This window comes from Diceros bicornis, chromosome X (assembly GCF_020826845.1).
Source record: "Diceros bicornis minor isolate mBicDic1 chromosome X, mDicBic1.mat.cur, whole genome shotgun sequence".
Lineage (NCBI taxonomy): Eukaryota > Metazoa > Chordata > Mammalia > Perissodactyla > Rhinocerotidae > Diceros > Diceros bicornis.
The window spans coordinates 8,260,742-8,280,096 of NC_080781.1; the positions used below are offsets into that span (position 1 = coordinate 8,260,742).

Genomic DNA, 19,355 nt, shown 5'->3' on the forward strand with positions numbered 1-19,355 from the left:
GCCTAGGAGAGACACCCCAGTGGCACCCAGAAGATATTAGAAGGATGGAGAAAGAAAAGTGAACACTAGTGCAAATGCTCCCTATTTCAAATATTGCCAAGACTGGTCTGTTACCAAAAGTATGGCAACTCTTTCTCCTTCTATGATCCATCCTGTATAACATGGAGTCATGTCCTCAAAACTCAGAACTGAATCTGACATTAATCAGATTGGTTATTTTTTAAAATAGTATTTTTAGATTGTCCCAATCACGGCATCATTTCTCATTAGAAAATGTTCTGGGTTTCAAACAACAAACTCTTAGAGCATGAAGCATTCCTATATTGGGGGCTGCCTATGAGTTATTTTTCTCTATTGAGAAAAATTAATTAACTTACTATTTAATAATTATGATAAATTTATTTTAACTAGGAATTCATAAATTTCTACAAATGGATATATGGGTAAAAATTAACTAAATCTCACAATTACAAATCATTTCTCAAGTCTCTTAAGTTCAGTAAAGTTTTGGCTACCATCAATTTATCAAGCAGATTCTTATCCATACGAATATAGTTATTAATGAGCAGGCACTTTGCTCATGAATAACTTACATTGTGCTATTGGTACAATAAATTGTACACCAGATCAAAAGTTATTTGAGGGCCAGGACCATATCAAAATCATGTTTGTAGCCCAAAAGTGGTATATAATAATCCTTTAAAGTAACTTTATTGAATGAACTACTGAATATATTAATTCTGTAAGTACTCAGTAAACGTCCTTGAATGATATAAGAAATGAAGGAGAGCCTTTGTATTATCCTCATCATAAACAGCTGACTATATGTAAAACCTTCAAATCCACTTGTACTACAAATGATCAGCACATCTTCCATTTTTTTTGCCTTTTTTATCCAGAACTTCTCTTTTATAGCACAAAGCAGATAAGTTTTTAGGTTTGTTTGTATTTTAGGAAAGTCCCCTCTAACCATTTTTTTTTCAGTGCCTCAATTTTCTGAGCTCCTTAATACCACCTAACTTTCTGTAAGCCATTAACCATCCTGATCTGTGTCACTGGAATATTTTCCTCCGTCGGGGGGGGAGTCTTGTGGATCTGGAAGAGTCCCTAATATTTTGTCCTTTTGTTTAAAGAAATTTCTAGAACATGCCAGTTCAGAAAACGAGGGAAACAATCTTCTAGAACAGAACCTCTGAGATGAGTTTCATGTGAAATAAAAGGAGTCGATAATGAGCCAGCAAGAATCATGTTGATAAACTGTCCCATATCAAAATGGAGATTAGATTCCTGTTTGACCTGGCTTTGTAGCCCTTTCTTTAATCACAGTGCATTTGATATTCTCTTCCATGAATGAACTCGTTTTCATCATGGCTTTGGTCACAAGATTAAAGAATCGCTAACTAACTGTTCCAAATAAGCAGAGCAATTCTCTCTGACTCTGATCTCCACTCCCAGCAGTGGCGTCCACTGCCTGGCCTTCCATCATAGACACTTCAAGCCTGACCTCTGCAGGTGGATAACTGAAATGCACGCTGCCCAACCGGATCATAGTCTTTCTCTTTAAAATCTCACCAAGTTCTGAAAACAAACATTCACACTAAGTATAACAGGGATATTGATATTATACGTTGGACTTCTCTTTCATTTTATAAGTTGCTTTTTGAAAATAGCAACCACTTGATCAAAAAGCATTTAAATTACATCTGCAAAATACTCTGTGGTTAGCCATTAATTCTTCTTGCCTATTGAGAAAAATCCAAATGATTTGGATAACTGGGATCCTCAAAGCATGCGGGTTTAAAAATGCCCTGATCAGCCCCACCTTTTTCTAATCAAACAAATTACTCTTTGTCCAGTGACCAAATCCCCCGCTTTCACCAACGCACAGCCCAGGTTGCCATAGCTACCTTGGATGTCTATTTACCACACAAGGGATCAAAGCCAGGAGACATACACATACACACACAGCCTTAAAACTTGCTGGAATGTCTGCGGATAACATGTAACTACCAATTAAAGGATCTGCTTGCAGTCTATGCAGTCCACAGCTAAGCAAACTACGAACGCACGTCATAATGAACGGCAAGGAAAAGTCAACTTGACAAAAATATTTCAAAATGACCAATAAGGATCTTTAACCTGGCAGCAAGTGGATTATAACATTCCCTGCAAAGAAAGAGAGCAGGGAAAAAATGAAAATTCTAACGTGTGTTGAAGACATTGGACCTCCAAACCATGTGCAAAAACTTAAAACTGTTGAAATGGAACGTTTCTCAGATACATATTTTAAATTCCGGTTAGTTACAGTATCTTTCTATCTGATGCCATAAAAGCTGCCTGATCTCACTGTTGGGACAAATGAGAACAGAAATGCCTTTTAAACGTTTACAGGCTTGACTTTCAAATGAAGGAAACTATAAAACATACTTGGGACACTACGTGCTGGTTACAGAATGATAAGCAAAAGGAAGTTGTAGGAGAGTTCTGTTTTAATCCCTAGACTATTGCTTTCGATTCCAAGACTGCATGGGTAGCCTGTCTTTCGGGTGAGTAGTATTCATCCTCAGACTGGCACCTAACTTGCTGTGTATCATTATACTTCACCTTTCTCTGCCTTCACCTCACCATTTGTTCAGTGAGGATCAAATTGCCACCTTGTTCTCTCCTGGGGATGTGGCAGAGAATAAATAGACCATGTTAGTAATCATGTTTGTAAAGGACTTTCTAATCCTCAAAGGAAAGATTAATACAAAGACATTCATTATTAAACCAGATGTCCTAGGCCATTTTAATTCCAATCTAAAGAATGTAACCGGCCTAATCAAACTGAGTCACAGCTTCCTTGTAACAGCACCATCCTAGCCTTTTAAGAATTTAGCAGCTGCTTCAAGCATTGGCTAACTACCTTATTTTTCCCCTTCACACTATAAGGCAACTGCAATGATTTGTTTTAGTCCATCAGAAATAGAGTGCGCACCTTCTTCTCTTAGAGTGTTTTCTAAAGTCATCAGGATATTAAAAACACAAAATATGTCTGGTAGGCAATTTTGTCTGGAGAACATGATTTTTTTTCCAACTCGAAAAAGAATTATTTGTTCTACTCATGTGCAGGGACAATGGGTGGTGTGCTATTTGGGGAGGATATTTGCAGTTGCGGGAATGCCACAGGCAAACCTGTTGTTTTTGGCTGGGCTTCTAGAACAGGTGGCCATGCCTTTCCTTTTGCCTTGGGAACACAGCAAATTCCTTCTCAAGGAAGTTTCAGGAAAGTTTCCCATTTATGATCAGCGTGCAGAGAAAGGTTGGTACACACTTTAAAATTACTTCCTGATAAAGGCAAATCAGGTTTACACTTTTCTTTTGGCCTAACTCAGCACGACCTTAGGAACCCTCAAAGAACATTACCCTTCTACGCCATTCTTTTTCCGCCAACCTGGCAGAAGGCAAACCCCCTCTGAATCTCATCACCAGTCAGGCAGCTTTCAAATTCTGCGGGCAATTTCTGGCTACCCGCTGTGGCTAGTCAGTGGCAGGGGTCTCTTGGCTGCCATACCATTGCTCAGCGTTTGTGCAGCCCCAGGGATGGATCATTCCTCAGCGAAGAGATTGGATTTCATTGCAGAGCTGATGACACACGGACCTGTTTGATAGTTAACTCTGCAAACCCAGCCGGGGCTGCAGGGCTGATAAGACAAACAGGCTGGTGGGTGCGATTTACCCTACCCAGACGCAACAGTCAGTTTTCCCCCAAGAGAAACTCAAGTAAAGTTAGGATTAATCCAAGCCAATAACTCCACCATCCCATTCCCCTCTACATTCTTGTTCTAGCTGTTGTGGAACAATGTGTTAGATTCCTGAAATGCTGGATTGTCCGGATTCTTTGGATGGGCAACCACTCTCCCCCTCTCCCCCTCCCCACCCTGTGTCCCACCCCTATTTCATCCTCTTTTCAAGTACTGAACAGGGAAAAAAACTATTGGACATACAGAGTTGTGGGATAAAAAGTTGCCCATTCATTAAATAACTAAGGAGTTACTACATGTGTACCCTTAAAACTTCAATACTGGGCTGAATTCCAATTGACATGAATGCCACAAGGAGCTAGGCATGGGAGAAATCATGCCAAGCTCGGGACAGCATGCCTTTGGCATCAGGCACGAGGAGCGCCCCACCCCAGAGGAATTGTGTGGGAACAGGGATTCTGAAAATTGAGCTCAGACACCATCGAGGAGAGGACAGGTGGCTCCACACAGGATCAAATGACCTCTTTGTTCCAGCCAAGGACCTTTTTCAAAAATGTTTTGCGTTCCTCTTTTTCCTTTTAAATCTTTTCCTTTTAGGTTTCTTGGTCCTTTTCCCCATCCCATCTGATTGCTCGATATAAAAAGAATGGGGTCGGACGGTGAGTTTGCAGAACTTAAAGAAACCGAGCCTCAGCCCCACAGTCTCCAGCAAGGCCAGCCAATTCATTGAAAACACATGGCACTTGCTCGTCTGTGCTTTTCTGCACTCACTGAAACTTGCCAAGGGAGCAAGCGACGGGGCAAGAAGAAAGAGGGTCTTTCCGCCTGACCATTCAGTGGGGGCTCTGCTTCACCTCCCGAGGCTGCAGGAAAGGGACAGAAAGTTCCAAACCCCTTTCCCCAGCCCCTAAACGGAAAGTTTGCTTCCTACGCAAATCACTTCCCCCAAAGTGCGCAGGGAAGCGGGTGCCCAACCCACTTAGAAGAAAAAGCGAAGAGCTTTTCTGGTGGTAATACAGATGCTAACTTTCCCCACCCAGATTTGTTTAGAGCTGGCAAAAGCCACATTATTCCTCTTGTAATTCTCTGCCCTTGCCAGTCTAGGGCATGTGTTTCCAGTCTTGTCTTCCCCTTGTATGAGTATTGATCTTGATATTTAAATACTGACCTAAGATTCTTCCGTAACTTTGATTGAGTTGTAAATTACATCCTTTTTTGGCTTCCTACACTCACTTTTTTCTTTTCTTTTCTTAACAGCAAAGCTATAAACCTCTGCCCGGGCTGATAAGGAATTTTATCGTCACGCCGTGGAGCCACAGAAGAAGCTACTGGTTTAGAATTCTTTTCAAAGACTCATTTAAGTAACGCTCGAGCCCTTTCTCTGCTCACTACTTTCAGGGCTGTCTGCTCACGTCCAGAAGCAATACAATTTCAAAACTGCTGGAAGCGAAAAAACAAATCTGCATTTTTCTGGAAGGACTGTCTGTGTTCATTTCGGGCTGGTTCCGCCTTCTCAGCCATAAACACAGTAAGTGCTCAGAACGGGAAGCCAAAATGAGATAAGAGGCCCCGTGTAATTCTTTTTCAGGATATTCAGTTGTCTTTATTCTAACCCAAAGCATAGGATAGAGGCTAAAAGCTCGAGATAGATCCTGCACAATACATTCCTACGACGGCAAACTGGAACTGATTTACATATTCTGCAAACCGCTTTTAAGCCCTTTACAATGACTGCCTGACATCACCAATCACCATTAGAGGCAAAAGTGGGGAGGGGTAGCGACGGTGGGCGGGGGTGGTTGTTGGGCGGGGGGGAACCTCGGGAAATCTGCTTCTTTGGTTCCCTTAGGAAAATGCAGCCTGATCTTTACGCCAAATGGATCAACTTGGCCAGGCATCTGCTAATCCAGCAAGCTCTCCGGAGTAACATCCCAGGGGGCCCGAGCTGCGCCCTCCCTCCCCACCCGCCTGCGCAGCTCCCGGAGCTTACCTGCCTCATGTTTAGAATTCCATGACCCATCCGGCAGGGAGCGAGCTGCCTCGAAGCCCACGCCGCGGTCTTCAGAGGGGCAACACTAAACCCAACAGAAGCCCGCAAGACAAAAGCAACTCAGCGAGATCCACAGGCAGCAAAGAGCACGTTTTCTTCCTCTTTTTCTTTGATCTGTTGCTACACGCACTCTGCCCAAGACAATGTCAAGTTTCTCAAGCTTTTCTTCCCAGCCTATGAAAAGTCGGTCTCAGGCAGGCGAGGACCGCCTGGCTCTTATTTCAAATCGGGTCTCAGAGACCTCGTAGGTGGCTGGCGTGGGCTCCGGAGGAGACTCGCCAATCAGGAGGAAGGGGTGGACCCTGGGAGCCAGCAAGGCTGCCTCCGCGAGGATTAGAGAGCTTTCAGGATTTAAATGACTGGAAGCAGCTGGAAACAGTGTCTAAAGCTCCAAAAGTAAAAGATGAGTTCTATTCTTACCTCACAGCCCTGGGTCTGCTCAAAGCCTAACTAGCCACGGACCTTAAAGCCCTGGCTTCTAGAAGCTCCCTAAAAGAGCCAAAGCATTTGGAAAGTGCAGAATTATTTCAGCCAGAAAGATGCAACACTCAGAAGCCAGACGTATTTTGAAAATGGTATCTTGCACCGAAGTCCTACTTTTGCAAAGACGCTGGGGAGGAAACCAAATTGTTATGCAGAACACCTTAACTGAAACCAACAATCAAGGGAGGAGGGTGTTACTCACCTCATTTCCCTGTAGATGAACTGTATATCCATCTAAGAAAAACAAATCTTAATGGGAACATGCACACAAATCTGATGAAATGCAGCAAACGAACAAGAATCTCTATCTATTGAGGGCCAGAGGCATAATTTTAGCTAATAAAATTATTAGAAAAATAAACACTGATGTTTGGTTAAGAAGAAAATTTTTAAAAATAAGTGTCTCTACCTTTCACTATGGTTCACCTTACCTAAAGGGCTGATCTGGTGAACTTACTAACAGGGACATTCTGAACGTCATCTCAGCACAATGGGAAAAAGCTAACTGCCTTCTTATAAACTTAAACCCAGACTTAACAAGAATTTCCAAAGTTTGCTTTCATAACTCCGTGTAAACAATAACTTTATTCAACTCTCAGCCAACATGATTTCAGTGCAAATCTACCTTTTGGATTTCAAAAAAGTGCAAGTCGATTGAGCGAAGACTACTTTGTGTGGCACCAGTGGCATATTTTTTTCCCCAAAGAAATGGCCAGAATTTTGTGAGAATAATTCAATAAATATTTTTAAATTTTTGGTATCAGAGGGAAAAAAAACAACTTAGCAAATAATGAATTGGCATCTTCAGGAGTGTCATCTGCATGAGTTCAATAGATGTGAGTTATGCCCAGTTATGTGAAAATTTGGCAGCCCAATAATTGGGCATGGAGGCCCATAACTTCACCGTAACCCCCCATCTTAGCAGGTTAACGGCCCACCTAACAACACAAGCTGACTTCAGTCCTCTTCTTGTACTTACTTCAGAGCCCTTCACTATGACCTACACCATGGTTTCTCAACCTCAGCACTGTTGACATATGGGGTCAGAGCATTTTCTGTGGTGGGCGCTGTGCTGCGTGCATTGTGAGATGTTTAGCAGCATCCCTGGCCTTGGCCCACTGGATGCCAGTAGCACCCCCACACTCATGACAATCAATAATAATCAATTACCAAATATTCCCTAGGAGGCAAAATCGTGCCCCAATGAGAAGCACTGATGCACCAGCTTTGAAATATTGGTTCTCAAACTTGTGTGTGCAAGGAAACTTCTGGGGAGATTGTTAAAAATGCAAATCCCCAAACCCCTGCTCCTGCTCCAAAGGAATCTGATCAGTAGGTTTGAGGAGGAGCCTGGAATCAGCATTTTATCCCACTGCCAGAGGACTCTGATTCACTTTGAGATATACTGTACCTATTCCTGCCCTAGGTATGCCTCAGCCCCAGGACACAGAGAGCTGTCCAGAGCTACTGCCATTAAATATCACTGGAGTTAAATCCCAAGGCACATCTGTTTATCACCTTCAATAGAAGCTTTTCATGACTGCATTTGCCTTCTGCTGTCATCACCTCAAAGGTAAATATGAGCTGAAATTTCCTCTTGCAATCACTGTGCCCTGTCAAAGTTTCATCCATTTTTCTTCTCCTTTGGCCCACTCCCCCGTCATCCTACAAGGTCAAATGTCACCACTCTTGTGGTTTCCCTGAATGCCCCAAGACAAATTAATCCCTTCCCTCTTCTATGCTCATAAAGCAGTTTATAGACACCCAGTGGTGTGCTGGTAAATATTTAACAACCAGTTCTCACACACACAAAAAGCCAAGATCTGTTGTAGCCTTTGCCAATTTCCATGGTATAAACACTCCCTCCTTTCCCCGAGCGAGGACACTGAACACAGAGCTGGAAAGAGCTGTACTGAATCAGGAGATGGTAAGCACCAGCTTGAGCAAAGCTTGGTACACCTCTGCTGTTGACTTCCATGCTGTACTGTAATCTTGCATTCCTGAGTCTGTCTCTCTTTCCAAACTATAAGACTCTCAAGGGCAAGAATGGTATCCTATTCATCTTTGTAACCCTAGCCACTTTCATTGTACCTACTATGCAGTAGGTGGTCAACAAACACATGTGGAAAGAAAGCAAAATGCACTGTGCAGCTTCCCTGAGATATGGAGACCAATCAGACTATTGGTCACTGCCACATTAAGGAAGGGAAAAGAATCTCTTGGAAAATTAAACTATTAAAGTTCCCTTCTTACCATAATTTAATATCTGTTCTGTACTTATGAGAACAATAAGCATAATGCCATCTTCCATCCTAACACTACCACATTGGAGCCATATCCAGGTCAGAGTGAAAGAGAAGAGACCAGCCTTCTAAAACAGAACCTTGGCTTCATGGACATATTTGTTAGACAGTATATTTTTTATGTTTTTACATGAAGGCATCACACACGTTTCCGTCTACATATTATACATCTTATCAGCTAGAGACTACAAGATCTCTGGGAGAAATATATATGATAATCTCTGGTAGGTATATGAAAAGGTGTCTCTGCTGGTAAGCGATATAGTGATTGATGATGGTTATTTATGCCATCTCCTCATTACGCATAGGGACAGGAATGCTAATGGTGGTGTCATTAACAAACACCACTTACAAGTACCTACTATGAGCCAAGAATTTTGCCAGGCACTTCACAAATGTGCACCATTTAATCTCCACCAAAATATCAAAAAGTAGATATCACCATTGTCAGCCTAAGAATGAACAGTCAGGATCATTGAGGCAAAGTAAATAACCCAAGGTCTTATTGTTATAAATTGCTGTACCAAGAATCAAATTTAAGTGTTTGGGACTATAATTACTCTGCTTTTTGTCATAAAATAGGCTGTCCCCAGAAATTATTCAGAAAACTTTTAAGAAAAGTGAACAGTGTAAATAAATGAAGTCTTCTTTCTCATTTACAAGTAAACATAATTTTTTAAACATTTCTAATTAAATAAATGGCCCTTTGGGGGTTGTCCATTAAGTGAGGATTAGATCTACTTATTGGAAACAGTGTACGCAAGTAAAGTGAAGCAAGAAACTTGCTACACCAAAGGAAAGGATGGTCTGTTCCCCAGTCTGTGATTAACTGCGTGTGCAAATATCAGCTGAAGCGATGTTGTAGTCTTGACAGATCCTCCTTTATAAAGCAGGCTAGACGATAATCCTGTGTAGTCTGTGCAAGTGTGGTTATAAACAGACCTTCACAGCAAACATAACATGGGTTCCTGGGCGGATGGTCATGGACAGGCCCTCCTGGACATGGATGGACATTGGTACAGCACCTTAGAGGACAACCAGCAGAGCTTGTGCCACCCCTTTCAGTGTTCTATGAGGTCAAAGCATATGGGATTAGTGTTCGTGTAAGTAAAAAATGGTTGACTATGAGTAACTTCATATAGTTTATTGACATATGTGTCAGGACACACCATCAAAAGTCAATGAAAACCAAGCTGAAGCTACCTACTCAGTCACCTGAGTGTGCCTGGTGGAAGTGCAAAGTCCCTGGGGACTACGAAAAAAGTGTATTTATTCTCCCTCAGAGGTTCCAGAAATCTAGTTGTTTTATACTTATGGTGGCAGAGGAAAATTTGAGGAATACTGTATTTGAGGTGATTAGTGAAGGTAATTTAAGTTGACAAAAACATGAGTCGTCCCTGTTTAGAAAAAAACAGAAAATCCCACCTATAATTCTTAGATGTCACAAAAAAGAAACAAGTTTCTACTCACTGAGTACAGGTACTCATTAAGTTAGTTTCTTTCAGTCGGTTAGCAAAGGTAATGTGGCATACCACAAGCATGGGCCACAAAAGCAATTTGGAGTCTATTTTTGGTGTTGATGTGGCCACTAAACTGGCTGATGGACCTCAGGCAAACCAATGGACATATCTAAACTCAAGATTTTTCAGGGGACAGTTGGGCAAGTTATGGACTGAATGTTTGTGCCCTCTCTCCTCCAAATTCATATGTTGAAATCCTAAACCCCAATGTGATGGTATTAGGAGGTGGGGCCTTTGGGAGGTGCTTAGGTCATGAGGGTGAAGCCCTCATGAACAGGATTAGTGCCCTGATAAAAGAGACCCAGAGAGCTCTCTTGCCCCTTCTGCCATGAGGACACAGCAAGAAGATGGCTGTCTGAAGCACGAAGCGGGCTCTCACCAGTCACCAAATCTGTCAGAGCCTTGATCTTGGACTTCCAGCCTCTAGAACTGTGAGAAATAAATTTCTGTTGTTTGTAAGACATCTAGTCTATGGTTCTTTGTTATGGCAGCCAGAATGGACTAAAACAAATGAAATTATATATGGGAAAGTTTTCTGTAAATATTGCTTATCGTATGAGTGTTTTGGATGACAGACTCTGGAAAGAAGGGAAGAAATCTGTGAATACAGAACCAGAACAAATAGACACACTGTGAGAAATCGTTTAGGAGAATGGACCCTAAAGGCTGACTTTCAGACAGGACAGAGCTGACAAACTGGTCACCAGTCAGAGTTTTAAATAAATTCAGCTTAATGTTTCCTCACTTGAAAATTAAGTAATTGAAACAAATCATGTTCTTTTAAATTTTAATTATAACTTACTATTTAATAATTCTATGCTTTTAGAGGTGAACTATTTTGACATCGTCTCGTTTTTGTTGGTTGATTAAATACAGCTGATCTTTCACTACCTTCCACTTAATAATCTGGTAAATGTTTATGCATGAATTTAGCGATGGTTTTTGTATACTCCTCCCACTCTCAAATATTCTCTATATTCCCAATTGAAAATTCTGCTTCATGTCACCACAATAATATCCTACTTCCTAAGAGCAATTCTTCAATTTCTGAGTCATCTACTTTTTTACTATAATTTTGTGTTGAAATTTCTAAGAGGAAAATTATCATAATAATTTATTTTTTACTTGTCTTATTAACCTCTTTCCTAAATACTGAGGTCATTGAGGCCTGTATCAGTCAGGGTTCTCCAGAGAAACAGAACCAATAGGACATAGAACATATATATTGAGATTTATTTCAAGGACTTGGCTTATGTGATTGTGAGCACTGGTAAGTCTGACATCCATAGGACAGGCTGGCAGGAGCTCATCCTACAATTTTGAGGCAAAATTTCTTATTCCTCAGGGAAACCTCAGTTTTGCTCTTAGAGCTCTCAATTGAATGGATGAGGCCCACCTACATTATCAAAGATAATCTCCTTTACTAAAAGTGAACTAATTATAGATGTTAACCACATCTACAAAATACCTTCCCAGCAACACCTAGATTAGAGTTTGATTGAATAACTGGGTACTATAGCCTATCCAAGGGAGTATTGCATGTCCCTTATAACAACAAGCACAGAGTATATGGTCAATTAGTCAATAAATGTTTATTGAATTGTTGCAACTAGTAATAAAAATAATAATAATGTAAACACCTCCGTTAGCAGAAGGTTCTCTTCTTTATAAATAATGAAATTTTGCTAATAGATTTATTATATTCTTCTCAACTGCAACACTGGAAGGTAGGAGCTATAAAACTTTGAGATAAAATGATTTCTAACCGGTGTTGGCCCCATGGAGTAGGGGGTAAGTGCACGCGCTCCACTGCTAGCGGCCCGGGTTCAGATCCCTGGCGCACACTGACACACCGCTCATCAGGCCATGCTGTGGCAGCATCCCATATAAAGTAGAGGAAGATGGGCATGGGTATTAGCCCAGGGCCAGTCTTCCTCAGCAAAAAGAGGAGGAGTGGCATGGATGTTAGCTCAGAGCTGATCTTCCTCACAAAAAAAAATGATTTCTAACTGACAATTCTATACCAAGTCATACTATTCATCAAATGTCAGGATAGAATGCAATTATCTTCATAGAAAGACTCAAAATTTTTGCATCCCATGTACTCTTTCTTTGGAATCCACTCAAAGATGTGTTTTGGCAAAAGGAAGGAATTAAACCAGGAAGGATAAGCCAATGGGACTCAGAAAACAGAGAAACCAACATAAAGAGAAGTAAAGAAAGTCCAAGATGATAGATGCAGCAGTCTTAGAAAGGCCCCAGTCTAAATTGTAGCAGAAGAATGAAGGACTCCTGGAGGTAGATCTCTAGGGGTAAAAAATGATACTGATAGGGGCCGGCCCGGTGGCGCAAGCGGTTAAGTGCTTGTACTCCATTGCCACGGCCCGGGGTTCGCCGGTTCAGATCCCGGGCGCGCACTGACGCACCACTTGTCAAGCCATGCTGTGGCGGCGTCCCATATAAAGTAGAGGAAGATGGGCATGAATATTAGCTCAGGGCCAGTCTTCCTCAGCAAAAAGAGGAGGACTGGCATCGGATGTTAGCTCAGGGCCGGTCTTCCTCACACACACACAAAATATGACTGATAGATCATGTTTGAGGATGAACAGGTACATATAAATATAAGCAAAAGGTGAGGCTATTATTAACTCCAGGAAAAACAAAAGAACACACAAAAAAGGAAGCATAGTCATAGAACACTCCTTAAATTGGCAGTGATCTGTGATATAAATACTGTGTCAGAGACTATTGGTAGCCATCCCAACATTTATCTTCCTCTTGTTTCTTTCCAACAGAACTTCAGTTTATTTGGAAGCAGAAGTGTGCCCAGCTGAAGAACATGTCCCAGTCTCCCTTGCAGGTATGGGTAGTCATGTGAAACTATTATGGCCTATGGAATTTTAATAGAAGATGCTGTGTAGGGCTTCTGGGAAAGCTTCTTTGAAGGAGACACACACTGTTTGCCTTTTACCCCTTCCTGGATTTCCCCACCAGGAATATGGTTGCAATGCCTGAGGGACTAGGACCATTCTCTAACCATGAGAAGGATGGAACACATGATAAAGCTGGATAACAGGAAAGGTAGAAGGATCCTGGATTCCTGATGGCATTTTGGAGCCTCTGTTATATGTTTGTGTGTGTGTGTGTGTGTGTGTATGTGTGTGTGTGTGTGTGTGAGGAAGATCAGCCCTGAGCTAACATCCATGCCAATCCTCCTCTTTTTGCTGAGGAAGACTGGCCCTGAGCTAACAGCTGTGCCCATCTTCCTCCACTTTATGTGGGACGCCACCACAGCATGGCCTGACAAGCGGTGCGTTGGTGCAAGCCTGGGATCTGAACCTGGGCCGCCAGCAGCGGAGTGCGAGCACTTAACCACTACGCCACAGAGCCGGCCCCTGTGAACACAATTCTTAACTGTCACAATTATATTGGGAGGATGTGGGGTGGGGATGAGGAGGGTAGTGTAAGAGAGGTAATTCTTTTTTGATCATATGTAGGATGTTAATGTCTAAAATTCATAAAGCAAGAAGTAGTAGTAAAAGCATATTATGGGAGATATGTAAGTACATACCAGAGGAAATATTTACAAGTTGAAAGTGATTGCTCCTAGAATGGAGTGGGATGGGGCAGAGATTGCTGTTTTTCATTACAAGTCTTTAATATATTTGTACTTTGAATATGTATTACTTTAATAAAAATTAAAATTAATTAAAAATAAACAAAAAGGGCCAGCCCTGTGGCATAGCGGTTAAGTTCAGCACACCCCACTTTGGTGGCCCGGGTTCGCGGGTTTGGATCCCAGGCATGCACCTACACCACTTGTTAGCCATGCTGTGGCGGTGTCCTGCACACAAAATAGAGGAAGATTGGCACAGATGTTAGCTCAGGGCTAATCTTCCTCAAGCAAAAAAATGAAAATAAAAAATAAACAAAAAGATACTCATTGGTTATTAAATCAATTTCTTGTCCTTAAATTCACTTCCTGTAAACTAGCAGTATTTTATGATTATCTGGCCCATAGTTGACCAAAGATTCAGGATAGAGCTTTAGAGAAGTTTACCTGTCTGGTGGTTCATTCTGATCCCCAAGTGCAATGTCACCATGTCATGCACATATGATCTGATTGGCATTTACCCTTTTCCCCACTACAGACTTAATTTGCTCAAAGTTTATGGATAATTTGCCATGTTTAGTGAGAAATACGTATATTAGCCCTGATCCAAATTGTTTTAGGCATGCATTCTTTTAGGTCTCCAGGAATGAAGATTCTACAACCCAGATGCCTTAATAATTCATTAGAGTAATCAAAAACCCCATTTTCTTCTTATTCCTAATTGGCATCATTCTTGATTTAAATGCATTTTTGTGTGTGGTTTTAAGTATGGCTAGGGATAGCTGGTTCCTTGTCTTCATTTATGACCATTTTACTTCTTATCCTTATTCTTTTCTCTCTCTTATTTTTGTCATATATGAAAAGGATTAGTCTCTCAAACCTTTAATATTTTAACGCCCAAAGCTGATTTTTAAATTAGTCTTAGAGATTAAAGAAAATTGACCTTTATGACTCAGATCTCAGTTTTTATATATTAGAAACGAGCAAATCAGGCTGGTTCATTGATAATCACGTGGACAGAAGGAGGTGAATAGAAATTTTAATCAAAAGAAGCTTTAGACAGGATTTGAGCTCCTTGCTTGTAAAAAGACAACGCTTTATCTTTTAGATTGGCACTTCTCAAATGCACAGAAAGATTGCTGAAATGGTTGTATTTTTTTTTCTGATTGGTGAAAACCCTCTCCCACTTCACACATAATATTTATACTTGGATTTAAGATGGCGGTAAATATAAAAACTACTTAAGAATCATGGTTTACATGTCCCTTTCCTTTGCTAGACACAGATCAGGGTCTTTCTTTACTCTCTCTTAATAGTCAAGGAAGCAATAGTTGCCCTTACTTCCTTATAACTGGATGGCTCATCGTGAGCTTTTCCTCTGCTGGGAACCACTTACGAAAATTCACACAGACCGAGATAGGCTTTCCTATACTATTCCCCTGATACAAGATAAACATACTGAGTCACGGCAAGCAAAGAAATGCAAACGTTGAGTACCAGCGCCTTAGCTTTCTCCGTATTTACTAAAGAGCTCTAAATGTCCGAGAAACTGCATTCCAATGAGCCTTCATTTTATTTCTCCTTTGATTTATTAATTTACAAAAGGAAGGGCTTATATTGCCTGTCTGCTTGAGTTTATAAATAGGGCTGCTATTTAAATTATTTGAATGTGCGTCATTTAAATAACATCACACAATGAACAAGATAACTATACTGTTATTTGTAGCATTATCCATGTTGTATCAAAAAGGCCTTCTGATATTGCTCTTAAACTACATCTATTAGGGGAAAAGATAATTTTGTTGTGATCATCTTTAGAAATCAACCAATCGACAATACTTATCTTCAACTGGGCAAATTAATCTAACCAAATTAAAGAAACTCAAAACCCGCTGATACACCACATACTAAGAGGTCTAACTTAGTTAAACCTTAAATTAAAAAGTGGATACCTGCATTAGAGAGGTGTGCTATTTAATACAGTAAAACCCACCAGGAGGTATTTGTGCTGAATGAAAAGGGAGGAAATGAAAGGAATCTTGTATCAGTCATGGACCAGTTATGCATCAGGCCCTCTTGAAGATGCAGCCAGTTTATGGTTTGTATACGGGAAGTTGGAACACATCTCTCTCACTTCAAAACCTGTGCTCTTTCCAGCACACACTGATGCCACCCTAGTTCAGATGCAGTTCTCCTTTGGAAAGAGGCATCAAAACCCAGAATGCCCATGACTCGCCACAACGCTCCCTCATCCCTTGTGCCTCGTACAGGGGTTATTTGGGATTTACCACTTAGATTCTGATTTGGTTCTGAAATCCCCAACCTCAACCCACCTCCCAAAGGATCTCACACTGCACCTTCAAGATAAGCCAGGAGTTTACCATTACATTTGAAAACAAACCAAAGCACTTTAATGATTTTTATTTACCTTGAATAGTTCTCCAAATTTGGGCTGTGTTCATGTGATCATTTGCAGGAAGGGAAAAAACCACACATATGCCTATTGATGGAGTATTCCTCGTGGAAAAAGATGTCGCTGTTGTGCTATGTTGGGCAGGATGTGGATTTTAGGACTATTTCCCCAGGACTGTGAATGAGGTTTTCCTTCTCCATTCAGAATTTCCCAATGGCCTTCCCAATGGGATACATTTCTGTGATTCATTTCCACAGTTAGTAATGTAGCCTGTGGAGCGCTTTTTTCTTATTCAAAGCTAATTAGTGCATCAGTGGTTTAGCCATTGATTTCATTAGCAACATACAGATTTTTATAGATGTCTATGAATTGATTTTCATTACTCCCAGAGCATTCAAAGATCTCAAGTGTAAAGACAAGTGCCTCCTATAAGAAAAAGAGGCTGCAGGCTCTCATGCCTTAACCTCATGCTAACAAAGATGCAATGGTATACCTTCCTGATACCCAAATGGCCAAGCACTCATTCAACAAATATTTATTGAGTGCCTACTATGTGCCAGGCATTGTTCTAGGTGCTGGAGAGGCAGGCAGACAGGTACAAAGAGGCTGAGGGCTGCCCTCATGAGCATACCTTCTAGTGGAGGGAGATAGACAAACAAATCAACAAATAAATATAAGGTGGGTCTGATGGTGATAGGCATAAGGGGGGTAGGGAGTGCTGGTGGGTGAGGTAGGGAAGTTGATTTTTATAGGGTGATATTTCAGCAGAGTGAAGAAGCAAGACTTTCAGCTATGGTGCTGGATGGGGCAGAGTTATCCGGACAGAGGGAACAGTAATTGCAGAAGCTCTGAGGCCAGGGCAAACTCGATGCAAGGAGCCTGTGGTGGTTGGAGCAGAGTGAGTAAGGGCGACAGTAGGAGGAGCTGGGGTCTCAGGAATGAGAGTGAGTGTGTGTGTGTGTATGGGGGGGCAGTGTTTGCAGGTCATGTTGGATCTAGTAAATCACCAGAAGAGTTTTGGGTTTTCCTCAGAGTAAGATGGGATGACTTGGAGGCTTTGAAGCCAAGAAGTGACAACAGCCAACTGACTTTTTAGAATTCAGTGTGACTGCTGGGCAGAGAGCAGCCTGTTGGGCAGAAGGAAGGTTGCTGAGGAGGCTTTTTCATTCAACTGGGCCAACCAGGTAAGACATGGCTGTGGATCCAGGCAGGGGTGGCACTGGAGGTGGGGAGACTCGAGTAGATTCTGGATATATTGTGATGGTAGAGCCAATGTGATTTGCTGACAGAGTGAATGTGTCAACTAAAGAAAGGAGACTAGGATGACTTCCAAGGTCTTTGCTAGAACAGCTGGAAAAATGGAGTCACCATTTATTGAGATGGGGACAACTGCAGGGGGAGCTGTTGGGAGGAGGGGCCCCCTCCCTGCTTCAGTTTCCTGTGGGAGGGGGAGTCTGGAGGCATTGTAAAATTGTCTAGAGAAAAAGAAGGTCCAAGCATATGTCAACCAAGCCAAAAAGTTTATACTGTGCATGGAGAAAAATTGCCTGTAACTACTTGATTTATTATCCCAATCAATGCAGTATAGCATTATGGCTAGGAGCACCGATTCCGGAAACAGTTTCAGTCCAAATATCGACTCTGTCTCTTAATAACTGTGTGTATTTGGCCCATCTGCTTATTCTCCCTCAAAATTATTATGATTTGAATGAAGTGATTTGTTTAAAAGCAATAATATTATTTAATTTACTGATTACTAGATGCCAGACACTTGTAAGCATGTATATTCTCCTTTACTCCTACGAGAATAGGTACTAACACTATTCCCATTTTCCAGAAGAGAAAACTGAGGCACAGAGAGGCAAAGTGACTTGCCAACGTCACAAAGCTAAGAGGTCGCAGATCCTGGTTTATGCACTTAGGCTGCCTGGCCTCTGAAAACATGCTCATCTACAGAACGATGAGAACGCAGCACACAGTAAATGCTCAAAAATCGTAGCTTGTATTATGATCAAGTAACTACTAAAACAATAAAAACGTCCAACAATTAGTTGTACGTTTGTGTAACTCCACTTGTAATCATCCCCTGACTCTGTTTCCAACCGTGCCTCAGTTTCCCCAGGTCTCTTTTGGGTACACAGCCTTGCGTGTACTTCCTCCTTGTGTGGAATGCACAGATATGGTGAAGACTTTGCTGAGAAAATCAGAACAAAACATTCATCGTTTGCAAGTTCTCTTTAAAAATAAATGCCCAAGGCACAGGAATCCTTAAGAGTCATAAAACCCATCACAAGTGTGCAAATGTTGGTTTCTCACTGTCATTAATGACATTTAAGACTGTAAGCTATTTACGTGGCTTCCAGATATGGAACAGGAAACAATTGCTCAGATACACTGGCAAGTGGCTCCAGGGTAGGCAACGACATTTGGTGGCTCTCAAGGTTCATCTTCCATCCGAATCTTGGAGGTCTCGCCTCGGCCCCAGAATGCTTGCATACGGGGCCATCCCGAGCCTCTGCACCTTATTTCTTCCCATTATAGTGACATCGTCTGGCCTAACGAGTTTCTAAAGCTAGTCTTCATTTTATTTAAGGCATGTTCCCAGATGTGTTTTAAAATTAATCAGTGCTAGCAAAAAAAGATAACATGACCCCTTAAGCTTCTGGCAAATACATTCCATAACCAAACATACTATTTTAACGCTCATGTATCTAAAAAAGTGTAAGTGGGCTATACCATCCCTATTTCCTCTTGTGTCTCAGGCAAGTTGCTTAAACTCTCTGAGCTAGCTTCTTTATTTGTACAATGAAAGCATTAGTTGCCTTGTTTGCCCATTGAAATCACCTGAAGGAGATAGAGGTTGAAGATACTGGTAACTGGGTCCCACCCCCAGAGACTCTGATTTAATTGATCTGGGCTGGGCCTTGGTGGGGAGATTTTTTTAAAGCTCCCCAGGAGTGAGCAGCTAAGGTTGAGAACCATAGATGGGTCTAGATCAGTGGTTCTCAAATTTGAGCAAGCATCAGAATCCCCTGGAGAGCTTGTTAAAGCACAATTCCCGGGCCCCACCCCAGAGTTTCCGATTCAGCAGGTCTGGGGTGGGGCCTGGAAATTTGCATTTCTGACAAGTTCCCAGGTAGGGCTGATGCTGCTGGTTTGGGGACCACTTCTCTAGATCAGGGGTCGACAAACTCCAGCCCTTGGGCCAAATCCCGCCCCCCCATCTGTTA

General features: G+C 41.7%; 1 protein-coding gene across 3 annotated transcripts in view; it reads right to left on the reverse strand.

Moving 5' to 3' along the window:
* Positions 1-19,355, reverse strand: part of MID1 (midline 1) — a 198,017-nt gene that overhangs the window by 143,040 nt on the left and 35,622 nt on the right. The window contains exon 1 of one of the 3 annotated variants that reach the window (XM_058535428.1): positions 5,734-6,325. The exons of 1 other annotated variant lie outside the window; for it this stretch is intronic. The gene's annotated coding sequence lies outside the window, so the exon portion shown is untranslated. Of the gene's footprint in view, positions 1-5,733; positions 6,326-19,355 lie in introns of those variants that run through there. One more of the 3 variants, XM_058535426.1, reaches the window with a different exon arrangement.